The sequence below is a fragment of the Bos javanicus genome, chromosome 12 (genome assembly GCF_032452875.1).
Source record: "Bos javanicus breed banteng chromosome 12, ARS-OSU_banteng_1.0, whole genome shotgun sequence".
NCBI lineage: Eukaryota > Metazoa > Chordata > Mammalia > Artiodactyla > Bovidae > Bos > Bos javanicus.
The window spans coordinates 65,175,030-65,196,793 of NC_083879.1; the positions used below are offsets into that span (position 1 = coordinate 65,175,030).

At 38.8% G+C, this 21,764-nt stretch overlaps 1 long non-coding RNA gene across 1 annotated transcript in view; it reads left to right on the plus strand.

Moving 5' to 3' along the window:
* Positions 1–20,787, plus strand: part of LOC133258091 (uncharacterized) — a 72,797-nt gene extending 52,010 nt beyond the window's left edge. Inside the window, exon 4 of the long non-coding RNA XR_009739814.1 lies at positions 19,012–20,787. This is a non-coding gene — a long non-coding RNA (uncharacterized LOC133258091). The remainder of the gene's footprint in view (positions 1–19,011) is intronic.
* The last annotated feature ends 977 nt before the right edge of the window (positions 20,788–21,764 follow it).

Here is a 21,764-nt window from a genome sequence, read left to right on the forward strand (position 1 = left end):
ACAGAGGTCAAAGAACCTACACTAAGAGCTGACCAACTACAGCCCATGGAATGACCAACTGTTTTTCAGATACATTTTTAGTGGACTCAGACTGTTAAGAGTCCAACTGCATTGCCAGAAACCCAGGTTCAATCCCTGGGTCAGGAAGATCCCCTGGAGAAGGGATGGGTACCCACTCCAGTATTCTTGCCTGGGAAATCCCATGGACAGAGGAGCCTGGGAGGCTACAGTCCATGGGGTCACAAGAGTCGGATACAACTGAGTGACTAAACAACAACAACAGAAAAGCAGGGAATGGAACAAAACAGTGGCTTTTGCTTCATAACCAAAAAGAGACTTGCTCACCACCTAGAGGCCAAGCTGGGCACCACTGGGTCATTCCCCACTGGAGCCTAAAATGTAGGCTAATGATCATAATCACCACGTGGTTTAGTATAATTATTTGAGAGGATGCACAAGATATTCATCATTGTGAGTGGCATAAGGCAAATAAGCAACAAATATTTGATTAAGAAATATCAAATAATGTGATATTAGATATATTTAAACCTAAAAATGCATGCTGTTCGTTGCTACCTTATCAAGATGCAGACCTCCTTGTATTATTCACCTCCATCATTTTGCCATACAATGGTTCTAGTTCACTCTTAACTAGGAAACTCTAAGCTGCCTGGGGATATAATTTCTTCTTCATCTATATGACCCATTTGACTTTTAAAACAGTATTTTTGATGAAGCCAGCACTCAAGAAATTTCTTTTGAATTAAATTGAATTAACAGTGGGATTTGTGAGAAAGAACCTAACAAATGCACGTGAGTACTTATTTTCAAAGATCCTACAGTCTTATTTTATGGAAGAAACAAAGAGGGATACTTTTTTACAGACTCATGTTACAAAAACAATACATCTAGAGTACCTATCTGCCCATTTGAAACAGCAGTCTGACATAGGGAAACCATGAAAGTCTCATAGAATTTAAGCAACTGAAATTATGTTATTTGTCTCATAGTGTTTTGTAATCATTGATACAGTTGGCTCTGCACAACTCAGAGAAGCACAGTTTTGTCATCGCTGACTAACAAGATGACATTTGGTAAAGAAAGTTTTTACTAAGGAAAATGAGATGCCCCAGAGAGTGTGGAGGCTGTACTTCTTTCTTTCAGGTTAATGTGACCCATTAATACATTTCAGAGTTTCTGGTGCATTCAAAATTGGTTGATTAAATTCCTCTGCAAAGATTAAAAAAAAAAAAAAAAACTTCAAAAGTATCATAATCCATTTTAAAGGAAATTCTGAAAATTAAAGCAAGGGAGCCCCCTTGTGGACTGATTCTAATGCCATGTACAATAAATTACAGGTTAAATCAATGATTTCACCAGTATTTATGAGATAAATTCAGTAGATTGAATAGAAACAATTTATGTTCAGGTGGATCCTATCAAAAATGGATTACAACCTATTTTATCATATATTTTGATAGATACCTACTCAAAAATGCATAGCAATTCCTAAAACCAGTACTGCTTAAATGAATCCTGAATTTGCCCAAAACAAACTGCTCTATTCCTAAGTGGTTTCTCCAACAAAGGCACCCAAAAGATTTATTCCAGAATGAATGGCTCATTCAAGCCCTCAAAAGCATAATTGGTGCTGGAAAACAAATGTTTCTCCGGAAGACAGTGAATTTAAACAAAGGTAAATTAATTTGTTGGTGAATCCAGTTTGTTTAACAAAGGGGTCCCTGTTATTTAAAAATATACTTGTTAATCTTTCTACCTAGGGGAGGGAGGAGGGTTCAGGATGGGGAACACATGTATACATGTGGTGGATTCATTTTGATATATGGCAAAACCAATACAATATTGTAAAGTTAAAAAATAAAAGAAAAAGAAAGCTGCTTTAAAAGATACACAAAATATACCCTGTTATCTTAGTGAGACTTTTTTAGTCTTGAAAGTTCAGAATGAAGTAAAGTATAACTAGATTTATGAGCAGTGACAGAAACAAATTCACTTCCTTTAGGCTAAGCTCCATCTCTCATCTCAGCACCAGATCTTAAAGCAAACTTTTCTTTAAAAAGTCTAGTTTTATTTTTTCCCATCTATCCTTATTTCTCCCATGGCACTATATTTTGACGAAAGAATAAAAATCAGTCAAAGTAAGTAATTATAAAAAATAGCAATCACAGTCATTAATTTTTCACGTTTAAAAAATTTCATGCACACTTTAAAAAAGAAAGCTGCATGTTCTAATCAGTCAGTCAGTCAGTTCAGTCGCTCAGTCGTGTCCAACTCTTTGTGACCCCATGAATCGCAGCACGCCAGGCCTCCCTGTCCATCACCAACTCCTGGGGTTCACTCAGACTCACGTCCATCAAGTCAGTGATGCCATCCAGCCATCACATCCTCTGTTGTCCCCTTCTCCTCCTGCCCCCAATCCCTCCCAGCATCAGAGTCTTTTCCAATGAGTCAACTCTTCACATGAGGTGGCCAAAGTACTGGAGTTTCAGCTTTAGCATCATTCCTTCCAAAGAAATCCCAGGGCTGATCTCCTTCAGAATGGACTGGTTGGATCTCCTTGCAGTCCCAGGGACTGTCAAGAGTCTTCTCCAACACCACACTTCAAAAGCATCAATTCTTTGGCGCTCAGCCTTCTTCACAGTCCAACTCTCACATCCATACATGACCACATGAAAAACCATAGCCTTGACTAGACGGACCTTTGTTGGCAAAGTAGTATCTCTGCTTTTGAATATGCTATCTAGGTTGGTCATAATTTCCTTCCAAGGAGTAAGCGTCTTTTAATTTCATGGCTGCAGTCACCATCTACAGTGATTCTGGTAATAGTTTATAAATTTATTGAATTTTTATAGCATTGGAAAATTGCCCAGACATTAGCATGTAGGGATAAACTCGATTTGATTTATACCACTTGAATACAACTAATCTCTATTGGAAAACTTCTCTGATGTTTTATTTTCTTCATGAGTGATATTTTATTGTTTTTGTTGAGTTGATAAGCTGTGTCTAACTCTTTGCAACCTCATGGAGTGCTGCACACTAGGCTTTCCTGTCCTTTACCATCTCCTGGGGTTTGCTCCAACTCATGTCCATTGAATTGGTGATGCCATCCAACAATCTCATCCTCTCTCATTCCCTTCTCATCCTGCCTTCAATCTTTCCCAGCGTCAGGGTCTTTTCAAATGATCCAGCCCTTTGCATCAGGTAGCCAAAGTATTGGGGCTTCAGCTTCAGCATCAGTCCTTCCAATGAGTATTCAGTGTTGATTTCCTTTAGGATTGACTGGTTTGATATCCTTGATGTCCAAGGGACTATCAAGAGTCTTCTCTAGCACCACACTTCAAAACATCAATTCTTCAGCACTCAAAAATAAATTTTTTTTATTCAGGATATCTGAACAAAAACAAAATTTTGTTGTTTTCTGTTAAACCTCAACATAAATCAGCCATAGGTATACATAATCCCCTCCATTTTGAACCTCCCTCCCACCTCCCACTCCATCCCACCCCTCCAGATTGATACCGAGCACCTGTTTGAGTTTCCTGAGCCATACAGCAAATTCCCGTTGGCTATCTATCTTACATATGGTAATGTAAGCTTTCATGTTATTCTTTCCATATATCTCACCCTCTCCTCCCCTTTTACCATGTCCATAAGTCTATTCTTTATGTCTGTTTCTCCATTGCTGCTCTGTAAATAGATTCTTCAGTACCATTTTTCTAGATTCCATATATATGCGTTAGAATATGATATTCATCTTTCTCTTCTGACTCACTTTACTCGGTATAATAGATTTTAGGTTCTCCACCTCATCAGAAGTAACTCAAATGTTTTTTTATGGCTGAGTAATATTCCATTGTGTTTATGAGCCACAACTTCTTTATCCATTCATCTGTTGATGGGCATCTAGGTTGCTTCCATGTTCTAGATACTGTAAATACCACTTCAATGAACAATGAGATACATGTGTCTTTTTCAATTTTGGTTTCCTCAGGGTATATGCCTAGGAATGGGATTGCTGGGTCATATGGTGGTTTTATTCCTAGTTTTTTAAGGAATCTCCATACTGTCTTCCATAGTGACTGTATCAATTTGCATACCCACCAACAATGCAAGAGAATTCCCCTTTCTCCACACCCTCTCCAACATTTATTGTTTGTAAACTTTTGATGATGGCCATTTTGACTTGTGTGAGGTGATATCCCATTGTAGTTTTGATTTGCATTTCTCTAATAATGAGCGATGTTGAGCGATCTTTTCATGTATTTGTTAGCCATCTGTATGTCTTCTTTGGAGAAATATCTGCTTAGGTCTTTTCCCCACTTTTTGATTGGGTTGTTTGTTTTTTTGGTATTGAGTTGTATAAACTGCTTGTATATCTTGGAAATTAATCCTTTGTTTGTTGTTTCATTTACTATTATTTTCTCCCATTCCAAGTGTTGTCTTTTCACCTTGCCTATAGTTTCCTTTGCTGTGCAAAAGCTTTTAAGTTTAATCAGGTCCCACTTGTTTACTTTTGTTTTTTCCATTACTCCAGAAGTTGGCTCATAGAGGATCTTGCTTTGATTTATGTCATTGAGTGTTCTGCCTATGTATTCCTCTAAGAGTTTTATATTTTCTGGTCTTACATTTAGGTCTCTAGCCCATTTTGAGTTTAACTTTGCATATGGTGTTAGAAAGTATTCTAATTTCATTCTTTTACATGTAGCTGTCCAGTTTTCCCAGCACCATTTATTGAAGAGGCTGTCTTTGCCCCATTGTATAATCTTGCCTCCTTTGTCAAAAATAAGATACCCCATAGGTGCATGGGTTTATTTCTGGGCTTTCTATCTTGTTCCATTGGTCCATATTTCTGTTTTTGTGCCAGTACCATGCTGTCTTGATGACTGTAGCTTTGTAGTATAATCTGAAGTCAGGAAGGTTGATTCCGCAAGCTCCATTCTTCTTTCTCAAGACTGCTTTGGCTATTTGGGGTCTTTTGTGTTTCCATATGAATTGTTAAATTTTTTTTCTGGTTCTGTGAAAAATGCCATTGGTAATTTGATAGGGATTGCATTGAATCTGTAGATCATATTTGGTATTATAATCATTTTCATGATATTGATTCTTCCTACCCAGGAACATGGAATATCTCTCCGTTTATGTCATCTTTGATTTCTTTCATTAGTATCTTATAACTTTCTGTGTACAGTTTTTTGTCTCCTTAGGTAAGTTTGTTCCTAGATATTTAATTTTTTTGTTGTTGCAATGGTGAATAGAATTGATTCCTTAACTTCTCTTTCTGACATTTCATTGTTAGTATATAGAAATGCAAGTGATTTCTGTGTATTGATTTTTGTATCCTGCAACTTTGCTAAATCAACTGGTTAGCTCTAGTAATTTTCTGATACTATCTTTAGGATTTTCTGTGTACAGTATCATATCATCTGCAAGCAGTGAGAGCTTTACTTCTTCTTTTCCAATCTGGATTCCTTTTATTTCTTTTTCTTCTCTGCTTGTTGTAGTTAGGACTTCCAGAACTATGTTGAATAACTGTGGTAAAAGTAGACACCCTTGTCTTGCTCCTGATCTTAGGGGGAATGTTTTCAATCTTTCACCATTGAGAATAATGTTTGCCATAGGCTTATCATATATGGCTTTTACTATGTTGAGGTAGATTCCTTCTATGCCCATATTTAGAAGAGTTTTAATCATAAATTGGTGCTGAATTTTGTCAAAGGCTTCTTCTGCATCTATTGAGATGATCATATGGTTTTTATCTTTAATTTGTTAATATGGTGTATCACATTGATTGATTTGCATATATTGAAGAATCCTCACATTCCTGAAATAAACCCAACTTCATGGTGTATGAGTTTTTTGATGTGTTGCTGAATTTTGTTTGCTAAAATTTTGTTGAGGATTTTTACATCTATGTTAATCAGTGATACTGGCCTGTAGTTTTCTTTTTCTGTGTTGTCTTTGGTTTTGGTATCAGGGTGATGGTAGCATAGAATGAGTTTGGAAGTGTTCCTTCCTCTGCAATTTTTTGAAAGAGCTTTATAAGAATAGGCATTAGCTCTTCTCTAAGTGTTTGATAGAATTCTCCTGTGAAGCCATCTGGTCCTGGGTTCTTGGATTTTGGGAGATTTTTGATCACAGCTTCAATTTCAGTTCTTGTAATTTGGTTTTTCATAATGTCTATTTCTTCTTGTTTCAGTCTTGGAAGATTAGACTTTTCTAAGACTCTGTCCATTTCTTCCAGGTTATCCATTTTATTTCCATATAGTTGTTCATAATAGTCTCTTATAACCCTTTGTATTTATGCATTGTCTGTTGTAACCTCTCCTTTTTCATTTTGAACTTTGTTGGTTTGATTCTTCCCTCTTTTTTTTTTTTTTTTGATGAGTCTGGCTGAAGACTTGTCAATTTTATCTTCTCAAAGCACCAGCTTTTAGTTTTATTAATCTTTACTATTGTTTCTTTCATTTTGCTTTCAATTATTTCTGCTCGGATCTTTATGATTTATTTCCTTCTACTAATTTGGGTTTTTTTTTTATTCTTCTTTTTCCAGTTGTTTTAGGTGTAATGGTAGGTTGTCTATTCGATGTTTTTCTTGTTTCTTGAGGTAGGATTGTATTTCTATAAACTTCCCTCTTTGAACTGCTTTTGCTTCATCCCATAGGGTTTGAGTTGTTGTGTTTTCATTGTCATTTGTTTCTAGAATGTTTTTTATTTCCCTTCTGATATCTTCAGGAACTTGTTGGTTATTTAGTAATGTGTTGTTTAATCTCCATGTGTTTGTGTTTCTTACAGTTTTTTTTTTTTTTCTTGTAATTGATATTTAGTCTCATAGCATTATGGTCAGAGAAGATGCTTGATACGATTTCAGTTTTCTGAAATTTACTGAGGTTTGATTTTTGAACCAAGATGTGGTCTATCCTGGAGAATGTTCTACATGCACTTGAGGAAAAGGTGTATTCTTCTGCATTTGGATGGAATGTCCAGAAGATATCAATTAGATCCATCTCGTCTAGTGTATTTTTTAAGACTTGTGTTTCCCTATTAATTTTCTGCTTTGATTATATGCCCATTGGTGTGAGTGGGGTGTTAAAGTCTCCTACTATTATTGTGTTACTATCAATTTCTCCTTTTATGTTTGTTAGTGTTTGTTTCATTTATTGAAGTGCTCCTATGTTGGGTGCATAGATATTGATAATTGTTATGGCTTCCTCTTGGATTGCTCCCTTGATCATTATGTAGTGTCCTTCCTTATCTCTTATAATATTCTTTATTTTAAGGTCTATTTTGTCTGATATAAGGATTGCTACTCCAGCTTTATTTTGCTTCCCATTTGTATGGAATATATTTTTCCATCCACTCACTTTCAATCTATATGTGTCTTTAAGTCTGAAGTGGGTTTCTTGTAGACAGCACATCTATGGGTCTTGTTTTTGTTTCCATTGAGCCAGTCTGTGTCTTTTGGTTGGAGCATTTAATCCATTTACATTTAAAGTAATTATTGATGTGTTCCTATTGCCATTTTCTTAATTGTTTTGGGTTGAATTTGTAGATCCTTTTTCTTCTCTTTTACTTCTTGACTATATAAGTCTCTTTAACATTTGTTGTAAAGCTGGTTTGGTGGTACTGAATTCTCTTAACTTTTGCTATTTGAAAAGCTTGTTATTTCTCCATCAATTTTGAATGATATCCTTCACGGGTGCAGTAGTCTTGGTTGTAGATTTTTGCCTTTCAGTACTTTAAATATATCCTGCAGTTCCCTTCTGGCCTGCCGAGTTTCTGCTGAAAGATCAGCTATTAAGCATATAGGGCTTTCCTTGTATGTTACTTGTTGCTTCTCCCTTGCTGCTTTTAATATTATTTATTTGTGTTTAGTCTTTGTTAGTTTTATTAGTATGTGTCTTGGCATGTTTCTTTTTGGGTTTATACTATATGGGACTCTTTGTGCCTCTTGGACTTGATCAGCTATTTCCTTTTCCGTGTTGGGGAAATTTTCAGCTATAATCTCTTCAAAAACTTTCTCATACCCTTTCTTTTTCTCTTCTTCTTCTGGGACCTCTATAATTCGGATGTTGGTGCATTTGATATTTTCCCAGAAGTCACTGAGACTATCCTTTTTTCTTTTCATTCTTTTTACTTTATTCCACTCTTCATAAGTTATTTCCACTATTTTATCTTCCAGCTCACTGATTCATTCTTCTGCTTCAAGATATTCTGCTATCGGTTCCTTCTAGAGTGTTTTTAATTTCAGTAATTGTTTTGTCTCTGTATGCTTATTCTTTAATTCTTCTAGGTCTTTGTTAATTGATTCTTGCATTTTCTCCATTTTGTTGTCAAGGTTTTTGATCATCTTTACTATCATTATTCTGAATTCTTTTTCAAGGAGTTTGCCTATTTCCTCTTCATTTATTTGGAATTCTGTGTTTCTAGTTTGTTCCTCCAATTGTGTAGTATTTCTCTGCCCTCATTGTTTTTTTTTAACTTATTGTGTTTAGTCTCCTTTTCCCAGGCTTCAAGATTGAATTCTTTCTTCCTTTTGGTTTCTTCCCTCCTAAGGTTGGGCTCCAAAATCACTGTGATGGTGACTGCAGCCATGAAATTAAAAGACGCTTACTCCTTGGAAGGAAAGTTCTGACCAACCTAGATAGCATATTCAAAAGCAGAGACATTACTTTGCCAACAAAGGTTCATCTAGTCAAGGCTGTGGTTTTTCCTGTGGTCATGTATGGATGTGAGAGTTGGACTGTGAAGAAGGCTGAGTGCCGAAAAATTGATGCTTTTGAACTATGGTGTTGGAGAAGACTCTTGAGAGTCCCTTGGACTGCAAGGAGATCCAACCAGTCCATTCTAAAGGAGATCAGCCCTGGGATTTCTTTGGAAGGAATGATGCTAAAGCTGAACCTCCAGTACTTTGGCCACCTCATGTGAAGAGTTGACTCATTGGAAAAGACTCTGATGCTGGGAGGGATTGGGGGCAGGAGGAGAGGGGGACAACAGAAGATGAGATGGCTGGATGTCATCACTGACTCGATGGACGTGAGTCTGAGTGAACTCCAGGAGTTGGTGATGGACAGGGAGGCCTGGCGTGCTGCGATTCATGGGGTCACAAAGAGTCAGACACGACTGAGCGTGACTGAACTAAACTGAACTGAGGTTGGTCCAGTGGTTTGTGTAAGCTTCATATAAGGTGAGATTTATATTGAACTTTTGTTTGTTTGTTTGTTTTCCCTCTGATGGGCAATGCTGAGGGAGATGGTAATCCCATCTGCTACTGGTGGCTGGATAATGCTGGGTCTTGTATTCAAGTGGTTTACTTTGTGTGAGTTCTATTTGATACTCCCTAGGGTTAGTTCTCTGGTCTAGGGTCTTGGAGTCAGTGCTCTCACTCCAAAGGCTCAGTGCTTGATCTCTGGTCAGAAATGAAGATTCCACAAGTGGTTTGCTATGATATTAAGTGAGATTAAAACAAATATCCAAAAGCGAAAAACCAAAGATGAACCCTAGACAAATGGCAGTTACAAAATCAGGCAAATAATAATTAAAATAATGGAATATACACACATATATATACACCCATGAGCAAAGTCAAAACAGTCCAATGAAAATACAGTAGATTGACCTGACAAACAAAAGAAATCAAAAATTATATTTACCAGTTAAGAAAAAACTAAAGCACAAACTGGAAAACAAAGCTAAAGCAAGGTGCCAAGGGGGAATAAAGCAATGAAAACAAAACTAACAGATATGTTGAGAGGAAAGGAAAGAAGGAAAAGAAAGAAATAATAGATATGCAAATTTAAGTAGAGGTAGATGAAGAAGATTTCTATACAATAAAGATTAACTGCAAGGGGAAAAGAATAGTACAAAAGGCAAATAAAGGAATAAATGTAGAAAAAATATAATAGGTTTAAAAAAGTAAAAATTAAAATAATAAAAAAAGAGAAAAGAAGAAAGAAAAAAGGGGAAAAAAGGAAAACTCCACAGAAATACAAAAGCCCAACATAGAGGCAGAGGTTTATAACAACAAGAAAAAGTGTGCCTGAATATACACATATACACCCATAAGCAAAATCAAACAGTGCAACAAAAATAAAGTACAATAGATTGACCTGGCAAACAAAGGAAACCAAAAATTTTATCTACCAGAACAGAACTAACTAAAGCACAAACTGGAAAACCAAACTAAAGCAAGGTGCCATTTGGGGTATAAAGCAATGAAAATGAAATTAGCAACAATGTTGAGAGGAAAGGAAAGAAAGAAAACAAAGAATAGACATGCAAAGTTAAATCAAGGTAGATAAAGATTTATATACATTAAAAATTAACTGCAAGGGGAAAAGAACAGTAGGAAAAGCAAACAAATGAATAAATGTAGAAAAAATAATAATAGGTTTAGAAACCTTAAAATTAAAAAAAGAGAAAAGTTTAAAAAAAAAGGAACACTCCACAGAATTGCAAAAGCACAACATAGAGGCAGAGGTTTATAACAACAATAAAAAAATGTGACTGAGGGAAAAAAGAAAAAAGCTCAAAACTTAATTAGATTTAATATTACCAGTAAAATGAACAACTACAATTGAGTGGGGTAGGGGAAGAAAAATTAAAAAAAATCCAAAAGAATCTACAGAACAAGTCAAAATATAAGTATAATAGTTTTTCTTGAGTCACTGCTGTCAGAGTCTTTTCCCTCACTGGGAGTCACAGTCCCCCTCACCTCCCTAGGATGCTTTCCAAGACCGTGCTGATCTTTGGACCTACTGTGGGGACAGCTCAGATTCTGATCTGGTCCTGCTCCTGTGTATTTTTGCCTCCAATGTCCACAGCTATCAGAACTAGTGTATTTTCTTTTTGGGGGAGCTCTCAATGATCTTTTATACATTTCATAGACACAGAATCTGCCTAGTTGATCATGTGGATTTAATCTGCAGCTTGTATAGCTGGTGGGAAGGTTTTGGGTCTTCTTCCTTAGCCACACTACCCACTGGGTTTCAATTGTGGTTTTATTTCCACCTCTACATGTGGGTCATCCACTAGGGTTTCCTCCTGAGGCCACCCTGGAGAACTTGGGTTTGACCCTGTGAGGGCCAGGTGTGGAAGTGTTGCAGCTGCTTTGGGTCTCAGGGGTTCTGTCAGTACCAGGTACTCAGGGGAGTTGGCAGCTAGGACAGCAGGAAATTTAGGGCTCTAGAAGGGTATGGCAACCAGTATTGGCAATACACTCCAGCATTCTTGCCTGGAGAACCCCCTCCCTGACAGAGAAGCCTGGCAGGCCATAGTCTACAGGGTCTCAAAGAGTCGGACATTACTGAGGCAACCCTGCAAGCATAGAAGCAAGACTTATTTTTTTGCCTGTGGCAGCTCTCCCCCAGTGATAGTTGAGCATGAAGGTGATGCAGCTGCTTGGCTTGCAGAGACCCTGGCCGCTCCAAGTGTGCAGGGACACGGACTGCCTCTGCTGCGGGAGTTATGGCTCTATCAGTCTTTTTTCAAGACGCTTGTAGCTGGTGATCAGAAGGCCTCTTTGGCCAGTCTTTCTCAGTAACTCTGCCTGTTCAGGCACTTATAGGGCTCCCTTGCCTGGGGTCCTTCTCTGTTGTTCTGAGCATCAGCCACATAGAGGGGCTCTCCCTGACTGGAGTCCTACCCTGTAGATTGGTGCATCAGGCACTTAAAGGGGCACCTTGGATGCTGTCCTGCTCTGTAGTTTAGCGTGTCAGGCATTTGATGGGCCAGCCTCTCAATTGTTCAGCTGCCTGAAGCTGGTATGAGGAGAGAAAGAGGCTATGGTGATGACTCCACCCCCTCAGCGTGACTCAGCAGTATCGCCTCGCTTCTGTGGCTGCCCAGCATTCCTCCACAGGCATTTCCCATCACAATCTCCTCCCTCACATCCCCTGGATCTGTCTCTCCACAGTCAACAGCAGCCCTCACACTGGGATTGCTCCACAATCCCTAAACTCCTACTCCAAGCCTGCATGTCTTCCAGGGCACCTGTGTCCCTGTGCAAAGTATGAATGGCTGCGGCAAAGACTGTCTGATTCTTATTCCACTTAAGCTGCCACACATCTGCTGTTTCAGCCTTAAATGTTTCCCCTCTGACTCAGACAATTGCCCCGATGTGGGGATCGGACTCCTGCTTCAGTTCCCCTACCCACCGAAGGCAGGTCCAGTCCTAGTAACATTCTTGTTTTCTCCCCTTGTTTCTTTGCCCTACCGAGTTTTTCATGGTTGTATATATTCTTTTCCTCTGGTAAGGTACTCCTGTCTGCTCTCAGCTGGTGTTCTGCATGCACTTCTATGTCTGAGGGTATATTCCTGATGTATCCGTGGAGAGAGATCTACTCCACATCCACCTACTCCTCTGCCGTCTTGTTCTACTGTTTTTTTTTAAGGTACAAAAAACACGCTATTTAAAAATCACACAAATGATCACAATCCCTTCTGCGCAAAATGTCATAATTTTTTCTCTGATATAGATTGCTTTGTTAAGTTAAATATATCTAAGTTAAATATATCTATGAAGGGAAAAGATAGTAAAATAGTAACCAAGGGACAACTAAAATGTTCTGCATATGAAATTCATCCAATTCAGGGATTTGGAAGCAATCTAAAGGGCTGGGAGATACAAGAGATACTGAGGGGCTGAGGCTAGGTATAGTCTGAAACTAACAGGGAAATGCCACTCAGTATACAATTTCTAGCTACTGGGCTAAGTGGTCAACTGCTTTCAAGCACAATGATGCCTAATTCTATTTAAGTTTTTTACTATATGGTGAACTGCTCTTTGCATTACCAAAAAGCCTCTGTAGAGATTACCAACTGAAAACTGCCTTGTGTGCCTGTTGTTTTGAAGAAAGCATAGAAAATGAACTGTACCACATGGCTATGGAAGCTTGGGGCAGAGGAGGGATCAGTGGTGTGCAGTGTAACAACTTAAACATCCCACAGCAGTAGTGTGTGTGTGCTAAGTCACTTATCGTGTCCAACTCTTTGCAACCCAATCGACTGTAGCCCACGAGGCTCCTCTGCCCATGGGATTCTCTGAGCAAGAATACAGGAGTGGGTTGCCATGCCCTCCTCCAGGGGACTTTCCTGACTGAGGGATCAAACATGAGTCTCTTATGTCTCCTGCATTGGCAGGCAAGTTCTTTACCACTAGTGCCACCTGGGAAGGTCCTACAGCATCAGGGCCCAAGTCCAAAAACGACTGTCAAAATCTAAGTCTTCAAGAATGTAAAGAAATTATGAGGGCTATATAGACATCCTGCAGGACATGGGTCATTGGGCACGGTCATCACAGGGGACAACCTAATTCCACTATTATTGCAAGCTCCTCTAATCTAGACTATTGTCACAGCCCTATAATTGTTCTACCTAAACCTCTGATCCCCTATAAAACAAACATTATTTTAACCCAGTGTTGAAGATGTTTTCATGGCTTAAAACCACTCTTGAGACAAAGCCTCTGCATATCACCTCTAACTCTTTCACATTTATCTTCACAACTTTGTCTTTGGACTCCAGCCACTTTGACCGCTCAACTTTTTAAACATGTGAGCTCCATTTCAGACCCACACCATGCTATTCCTAGAGTATTAGCACCCTTTGTTACTTGACTTCTAGAAGGCTTTTCATGACATTCTTGCTTTCTTTCCAGCTGACAGCAAACTTATTAAAAGCAAGGCATCTGCTCCATCATTGGGCAACTTTTCAGTAACATCCATTTATGCCATATCCTCTAATCCATCACTGGAAAAATCCACTTCACTTACACCTCTCATTTTAACAACATGAACAGAAGAGAAAAACAGCTTTCTGGAGGATTATCACTTATAGCATCTTTCTCATCTTTCTGCCGAGCTATCTATGGTTGCCTGTGAAACAGTATCAGAGGTCTTTATCTTACCACATGTTCCATTAGACTGTCCTTCTCGCTTGTCCAAAACCAATCCAGGTCCTTGGAGGGAGTAGTTCTTTAGAAGCCCCATTTCATGAAGCTAAGTAATTACTAATCTAGCTTGAACTGATATACTACCTGCCTTTAGTTTTCAAGATCAATCTCATTATGACTTATGGCCATTCATATCCAATTTCCAGAAGGCCCAAGCTCCCAGAGCACCCAGATTTTACTTTTCTGTGAATACCCTCTACTCAGAGCTCTAAAAAACCTTTCCACTGAACTCTCTGAAATTCCTATGAAATAACCCAAAGACCTCTGTTATCTTCAAATTTGTTTAGCTTTTATGTACCTTCTTGTGTCAAGTAAAACCTAGCTTTCTTGAGAATGCTGGTTCCTGAAAGCCTCTGAGGTGGGGCTTTGTTTTAACTCCATACTTAAGATGGAGTTATAGAATTTCCTTTATTGCAAGACCTTACGGTCCATTTAATGATCATTACAATGAAATGGTGTTCATTACAATGAACTGTGGTGTTGGAGAAGAGTCTTGAGAGTTCCTTGGACTGTAAGGAGATCCAACCAGTCCATTCTAAAGGAGATCAGTCCTGGGTGTTCTTTGGAAGGAATGATGCTAAAGCTGAAACTCCAATACTTTGGCCACCTCATGTGAAGAGGTGACTCATTGGAAAAGACTCTGATGCTGGGAGGGATTGGGGGCAGGAGGAGAAGGGGACGACAGAGGATGAGATGGCTGGATGGCACCACTGACTCGATGGACATGAGTTTGAGTGAACTCCTGGAGGTGGTGATAGACAGGGAGGCCTGGCGTGCTGCGATTCATGGGATCGCAAAGAGTTGGACACGACTGAGTGACTGAACTGAACTGAACTGAACAGTGAAATGGAAGATACTGAGTAGTGACTGCCTCTAAGTATCTGAGATATTTCCAACATTTTTTATTTTTTTCCCCAAACACCAATTAAAATTCACATGAACCCATTTGTTTTCTCCCTCAACTTACTTTTATATGAAGGGGAAAAAAAGAATATATGTGTTGAATGCCAACCAGTCAATAATAAAATAGTCTACTTCCTCTTCTTCTCCAAGATGATTTCTAAATTAAGTGGTATTATTGATAATGTCTGGCATTCTAGATGATGACACATTTTCATAGTAATGCCTTTCTTATCCAGTGGGTGAAACTCAGCAGCTAATGTCAATAATTCTCTTGCTAGTATTCCAGGGTAGGCTGTGGAAGGGATTGTTTTTTCCACATTGACACTGACTGTATAAAATAAGCTGTGGTTTCCACTTCAAGTATAGAAAGTAAAGTATACGGAGCCTCTATTCAAAAAACTAAGATCATGACATCTGGTCCCATCACTTCATGGCAAATAGATGGGGAAAAATGGAAACAGTGACAGACTTTATTTTCTTGGGCTCCAAAGTCACTGCAGACCGTGACTGCAGCCATGAAACTAAAAGATGCTTGCTCCTTGAAGAAAAGCTATAACAAAGCTAGAAAGCTTACTAAAAGGCAGAGACATTACTTTGCCATCAAAGGTCCATCTAGTCAAAGCTATGGTTTTTCCAGTAGTCTTGTGTGATGATACATGAAAGTTGGACCATAAAGAAAGCTGAGCACCAAAGAATTGATGCCTTTGAATTGTGATGATGTAGAAGACTCTTGAGAGGCCTTTGGACTGCAAGGAGATCAAAACAGTCAATCAACACTGAATATTCACTGGAAGGACTGATACTGAAGCTGAAGCTCCAATAGTTTGACCATCTGATGTGAAGAGCTGACTGATTGGAAAATACCCTGATGCTGGGAAATATTGAGGGCAGGAGGAGAAGAGGACAACAAAGGATGAGATGGTTGGATGGCATCACTGATTCATTGGACATAAATTTGAGCAAACTCCAGTAGATGGTGAAGGACAGGGAAGCTTGGTGTGCTGCAGTTAATGGTATTGCAAAGAGTTGGGGAAACTGAACCACAAAAACAACACAACAGTAATAACAGGGCATAAGATTTAAGCACCTGGAGAATTTGAGGGTCCAGCCATTATTCAGAAGAGGCTTGAAATCTTGTGAAAATGGAAAAGATATTATTTAGGAAGAATTGAAATAATTAAGAAACATCTATACAAACTCTTAGCACAGAGAATGGACTACAAGAAAGTTGGAAACTATAACTTTTGGTTGATAGTTAGGCAACAGCAAATACCAGTAACCCTCAAATTTACTTAACTGTTTTCATTATATTCTTCCCTTAATGGAAAATTGGACTCTGAAAGAATACTGCCTTCTGAGATAGAATCTTTACTCTCATCACGTCTATGTAGAGCAGAACGTGGAGGTGGGAGTATTGTCCTGCTTGGTCCCATTGCAACTTTCAATCTGTTTTTTTTTTTTTTTTCCTGTGTCTTTCAAGGCACATGTTGTCCTTTCCTTTCTTTTTTTTAAGATTTTTGGTTTCTTGATGAGGACCATTTTTAAAGTCATTATGAATTTGCTACAATATTGCTTCTGTTTTATGTTTTGATTTCTTGGCTGTGAGAAACATGTGGGATCTTAGCTCCCCAGCCAGGGGTCAAACCCTCACCCTGTGCATTGGAAGGTAAAGCCTTAACCACTGGACCTTCAAGGAAGTCCCTAGGCACACCATTGTCTTAACGGACTTCCCTTGGTTACTTCTCTCTGGGTGATCATAAACTTATTTCCCAGTAATTCCTGTTCATTTGCTGAAGACTTTAGCATTTGTTCTTTTTACTCTCTATCCCTGCTTTTAACATCATTCTTGATAATAGGAATAAATACAGTAAATCCACCAAAGAATTACACCTAACACTTTAATAATGCTTACAATATGATGGGCACAGTTAAGAAGTCTGTTAATAAAGTCATTTAATCATTGCAGTAATTTATATAGTAGAAACTATCATTATCTCCATTGATAACTCCAATGATAACTATCATTATCTCCACGGATATGGAAATTGAAACACAAGATGTCAAGTTACTCACTTGGATCCTTTAATAAGAAGGAGAGATAGGGTTTGAATCCATAAGTTCTGTCACCAGAGTCTGTGAACTTAACAATTAACATCTAGGTGAGGATCACAGCTTTTGCGATTTAAAATAGAGTTGTGTTGTCCTTTCATACCTAGTCCCTCTAAGCAGAAGAGCATTTCCTTTTCGTATATTCTGCCAATTCAAGAACCTTCACATTTTGGTTATTTCTATTTTAGGCCCTCTGTGCTCTCAGTCTCCAAAAATATTTATCGAACCAGGGCAAACAAGAGTGGGGCGAATTTCTCTGCTGATATGGACAATAATCATTATATTAACACAGTCTTAGCTTGTAAAAATAGCTTAACATTCATAATGAAATAAATGTAGGGCTCCAAAATATAGTTTGTAATGAAGCTTACCAATACCAAATGTGTGTTATGATTTCCTATGTATTTGCTTGATGTTTGCTACAAATTTGTCTTTGTGATTTTTAGCAGCCAGTATAAAGGAGTAATCAAAATATGTTACAAAGTTCATAAGATTAAAGCAAATCATTTTCTCAGGGGAAGCACAACTTTTAAAGAAAATGAGATGAAAGAGATGTTTCCCCAATGGTTCCAATTAAGAAAACATTGTGAAATATTATAAACAACCACCTCATCAGCAACCATGAGTAAGAAAAGCACCATTATTCATAGAGATAGTTTCTTAAAATATCCCCCCAGTATAGGCTGACAGGCTTGAACCAATGTACAAATGAATAACATTCTCTAAAGGACTAATATAATGTAGTGTTTACAAATGTTTTAATTAATGAAATTTCTTTTTATTTCTCAGGTCATAGTAAAATTCATGTTTAATTGTTTATTTTTTTAATATGTGATATCCTTGATATGCTTCTTTCTCTATATATCCATTTGATAAATATTTGCTATCAAGACTTTGTGTATCACAAGACAAGCTACAAATATTGTTTCCAATGTTTATAAAAGGAATAATTTTTGAAGTCATGTAATTATTATTTTCATTAAATATTAGCTGATAATAAGAGAGTTAAAGTCTCAAGGCCTGTGCTTAAATAACAGTGTAGTATTGGGTGGCCAAAACATTAATTCAAGTTTTTCCATAACATCTTACAGAAAACCCAAATGACCTTATTTGGCCAACCCAATACATCATAAAGACCACTGCTCTGAAGTCAAGGTACCTCCATTAAAATCCAGACCCTGATACTTAGTAGCTGAGTGACCTTGGGCAAGTTGATGTCTCTCTGTCCCAATTTCGTCATTTGCAAAATTTGGATGATACTAGTACATAACTTGTAGTGTTATGGTAGTAGTATTGGTACTAGTAGTATTATTGGTAGTAGTATTGGTACTAGTAGTATTGGTAGTAGTACGAATTAAATGAGTTTGTATATGTAAGATTGGCAGAAGGAGAATCAATAAATATTAGTTACAATAATAATGATGATCTTCATGGTCAAGTTACATAGCTTCCTTACTTTCCAACTTTCTCATCAGTATAATGCAGATAATACTACTCAATTATGTTTTTTCTAAGAATTAAAATATAAAAGTGGCATATAAAAATGGAGTTTAGTTTCTGGTCCATTGGAAGCACTTGATATATGGTAGCTATTATGATTATGATCATCCGTCTTTAAACAAAGTGTACTGGATACCTATTATTAACAAGGCTTCCCAGACGGTACAGTGGTAAAGAATCTTCCTGCTAATGTAGGAGACGAGGGCTCAATATCTAGGTCAGGAAGATCCCCTAAAGGAGGAAATGACAATCCACTTCAGTAGTCTTGCCTGGAAAATCATATGGACAGGGAAACCTGGCCAGCTGCAGTCCATGAGGTCTCAAAGAACCGGACACGACTTAGCAACTGAGCACGTGTTATTAACAAAGCATTTTGCTAATTTGAGATCAGAGTGGGATGTGAGTCTTGGAGGATTTCATCCCCACTGGTCTGTGGAGCACAGCAGACAACCAGGACTAGCAGAACTCTACTGGCATGTTGGATGCCAGAAACTAACGCTAGTCTTTCCTTCCTTTGTGGTTCTCAGATATTTGCAGGCAGAGCAAGGAAACATGATGTGGTCCTTTCCTCGTCCATGCAGGCATCATTTCCTCCAGGAGTCAGGTGAGCTGTCCTTCTTGAGTGTACATGTGTGTGATCTGGTTGCTGCTGCTGCTGCTAAGTCGCTTGAGTTGTGTCCAACTTTGTGCGACCCCATAGACGGCAGCTCACCAGGCTCCGCCGTCCCTGGGATTCTCCAGGCAAGAACACTGGAGTGGGTTGCCATTTCCTTTTCCAATACATGAAAGTGAAAAGAGAAAGTGAAGTCGCTCAGTCGTGTCCGACTCTTAGCGACCCCATGGACTGCAGCCCACCAGGCTCCTCCGTCCATGGGATTCTCCAGGCAAGAGTACTGGAGGGGGGCGCCATTGTCTTCTCCAGTGGTCTTTTTAGCATATACCTATTCCTGTGAGATCCAGGTGGGACCCTATGCAGCAGGAGGAGCGGTAGGTGGGGCACAGCTTTTCTTCCTAAAACTGAGGTAACTGCACAAACCAGAGTCCTTTTGAGGATTCCCTGAATAACTCGATGATCCAGAACTTAAGTTGACCACATTCACCTGGACTTTAATTCTCATCTGAGGCTCATTTAAAATGCTTACTCCTTGGAAGGAAAGTTATGACCAACCTAGATAGCATATTCAAAAGCAGAGACATTACTTTGCCAACAAAGGTTCGTCTAGTCAAGGCTATGGTTTTTCCTGTGGTCATGTATGGATGTGAGAGTTGGACTGTGAAGAAGGCTGAGCGCCAAAGAATTGATGCTTTTGAACTGTGGTGTTGGAGAAGACTCTTGAGAGTCCCTTGGACTGCAAGGAAATCCAACCAGTCCATTCTGAAGGAGATCAGCCCTGGGATTTCTTTGGAAGGACTGATGCTAAAGCTGAAACTCCAGTACTTTGGCCACCTCATGCGAAGAGTTGACTCATTGGAAAAGACTCTGATGCTGGGAGGGATTGGGGGCAGGAGGAGAAGGGGAGGACAGAGGATGAGATGGCTGGATGGTATCACTGACTTGATGGAGGTGAGTCTGAGTGAACTCTGGGAGTTGGTGATGGACAGGGAGGCCTGGCGTGCTGCAATTCATGGGGTCACAAAGAGTCGGACACGACTGAGTGACTGAACTGAACTGAACTGAACTGAAGGGGTTTTAAAGCAGCTTCCTTGGTGTCTCAGCAGTAAAGAATCCGCCTGCAATGTGGGAGCCGCAGGAAACATGGGTTCGATCCCTGGGGTCTGGAAGATCCCATGGAGGACAGAGAAGCCTGACATGCTATAGTCCACAGAATCACCAAGAGTCGACTTAGCAACTGAACAACAACTACAAAGCAGCTGAGGGTGAAAGAAGCTAATTGAAAAGGCAATTTACTATACAGTTCCCACTATATGACATTATGGGAAAGGAAAACAATAGACACGGAAAAAGGATCAGTGATTGCCAGAGTCTGATGGGGAGCAGAGGGTTGAACAGCAGAACATGGAGGAGTTTGGGGGGCAATTAAAATACTCTGTGATACCATAATGATGGATGTGTTGTGCTTAGTTGCTCAGTCGTGTCCAACTCTTTTCGACCCCATGGGTAGCCCACCAGCTCCTCTGTCCATGGGATTTTCCAGGCAAGAATACTGGAGTGGGTTGCCACGCCCTCCTCCAGGGAATCTTCCCCACCCAGATCCAGGGATCAAACCCATGTCTCCACATTGCAGGCATATTCTTTACCATCTGAGCCACCAGGGAAACCCATAATTATGGATACATGTCATTATATATTTATAGCAATGCACAGAATGTACAATACTGAGAGTAAACTATAACATAAACTACAAACTTTGGTTACTAATGATATGTCATGTAGGTTCATCAATTGTAACAAATGTACCACTCGTGGTGGATTTTGATAACGTGAGAATCTATACATGTGTGCAGGAGGTGGTATATTGGAAATCTCTGTACTTTCCCCTCAATTTTGCTATGAACCCTAAACTATTCTTAAAACAAAAATTTTTATTAAATCAAGTAGGTTCACATAATAATTCACAGAGAAAAGACTTCAATGCCCAAAGCATTCATGAATTCCAAAAATGTTTGGTTCAACTACATTTCGTGTGTGAAAAACATAATGATAGCTGCAAATATTTATAAGATTCTACTACTATTACTGTGATCTTAAAATCTTGAGAAACTGCATCCAATTGTAAAAAAAAAAAAAAACTGTCCGAGGCAAGTGTGTGTATCACAGCATCTGCATGTGTATATATGTGTCTATGTGCTTTGGGGGAACATGGTGCCACTGGGAAGAGAATTAGGAGATTAGAGAATATCTCATGAGAGCATTCTATATATATCCCAGTCTAGAGAAACTGGACTTGAGGATTTAGCCTACTGTTCTCAAGAATGACTGTATAGTCAGTCATGCATCATTATCAGGGGGATTGGTTTCAAGACCCTCATCACTCTCCCCATCCCCACAGATACCAAAATCCTTGGAGGCTCAAGTTCCATATATAAAATGGCATAGCACATTCAACTCTGCATAACTGTGGATTCCACATTCTGGTATCTAACCAACCACAGATGTGAAAGTCATGGGTACACAGGGTCAATCTATTTAGAATCATCCTGGGATCCTAAATTTTAAATGACTATGTCTGCCCCTAACCTTAAAGATTCATATTTAATAGGTTTAAGCAGGGAAGGGACTGGGTATCAATATCTTTCAAATTTTTTCCAGGTCTGATGT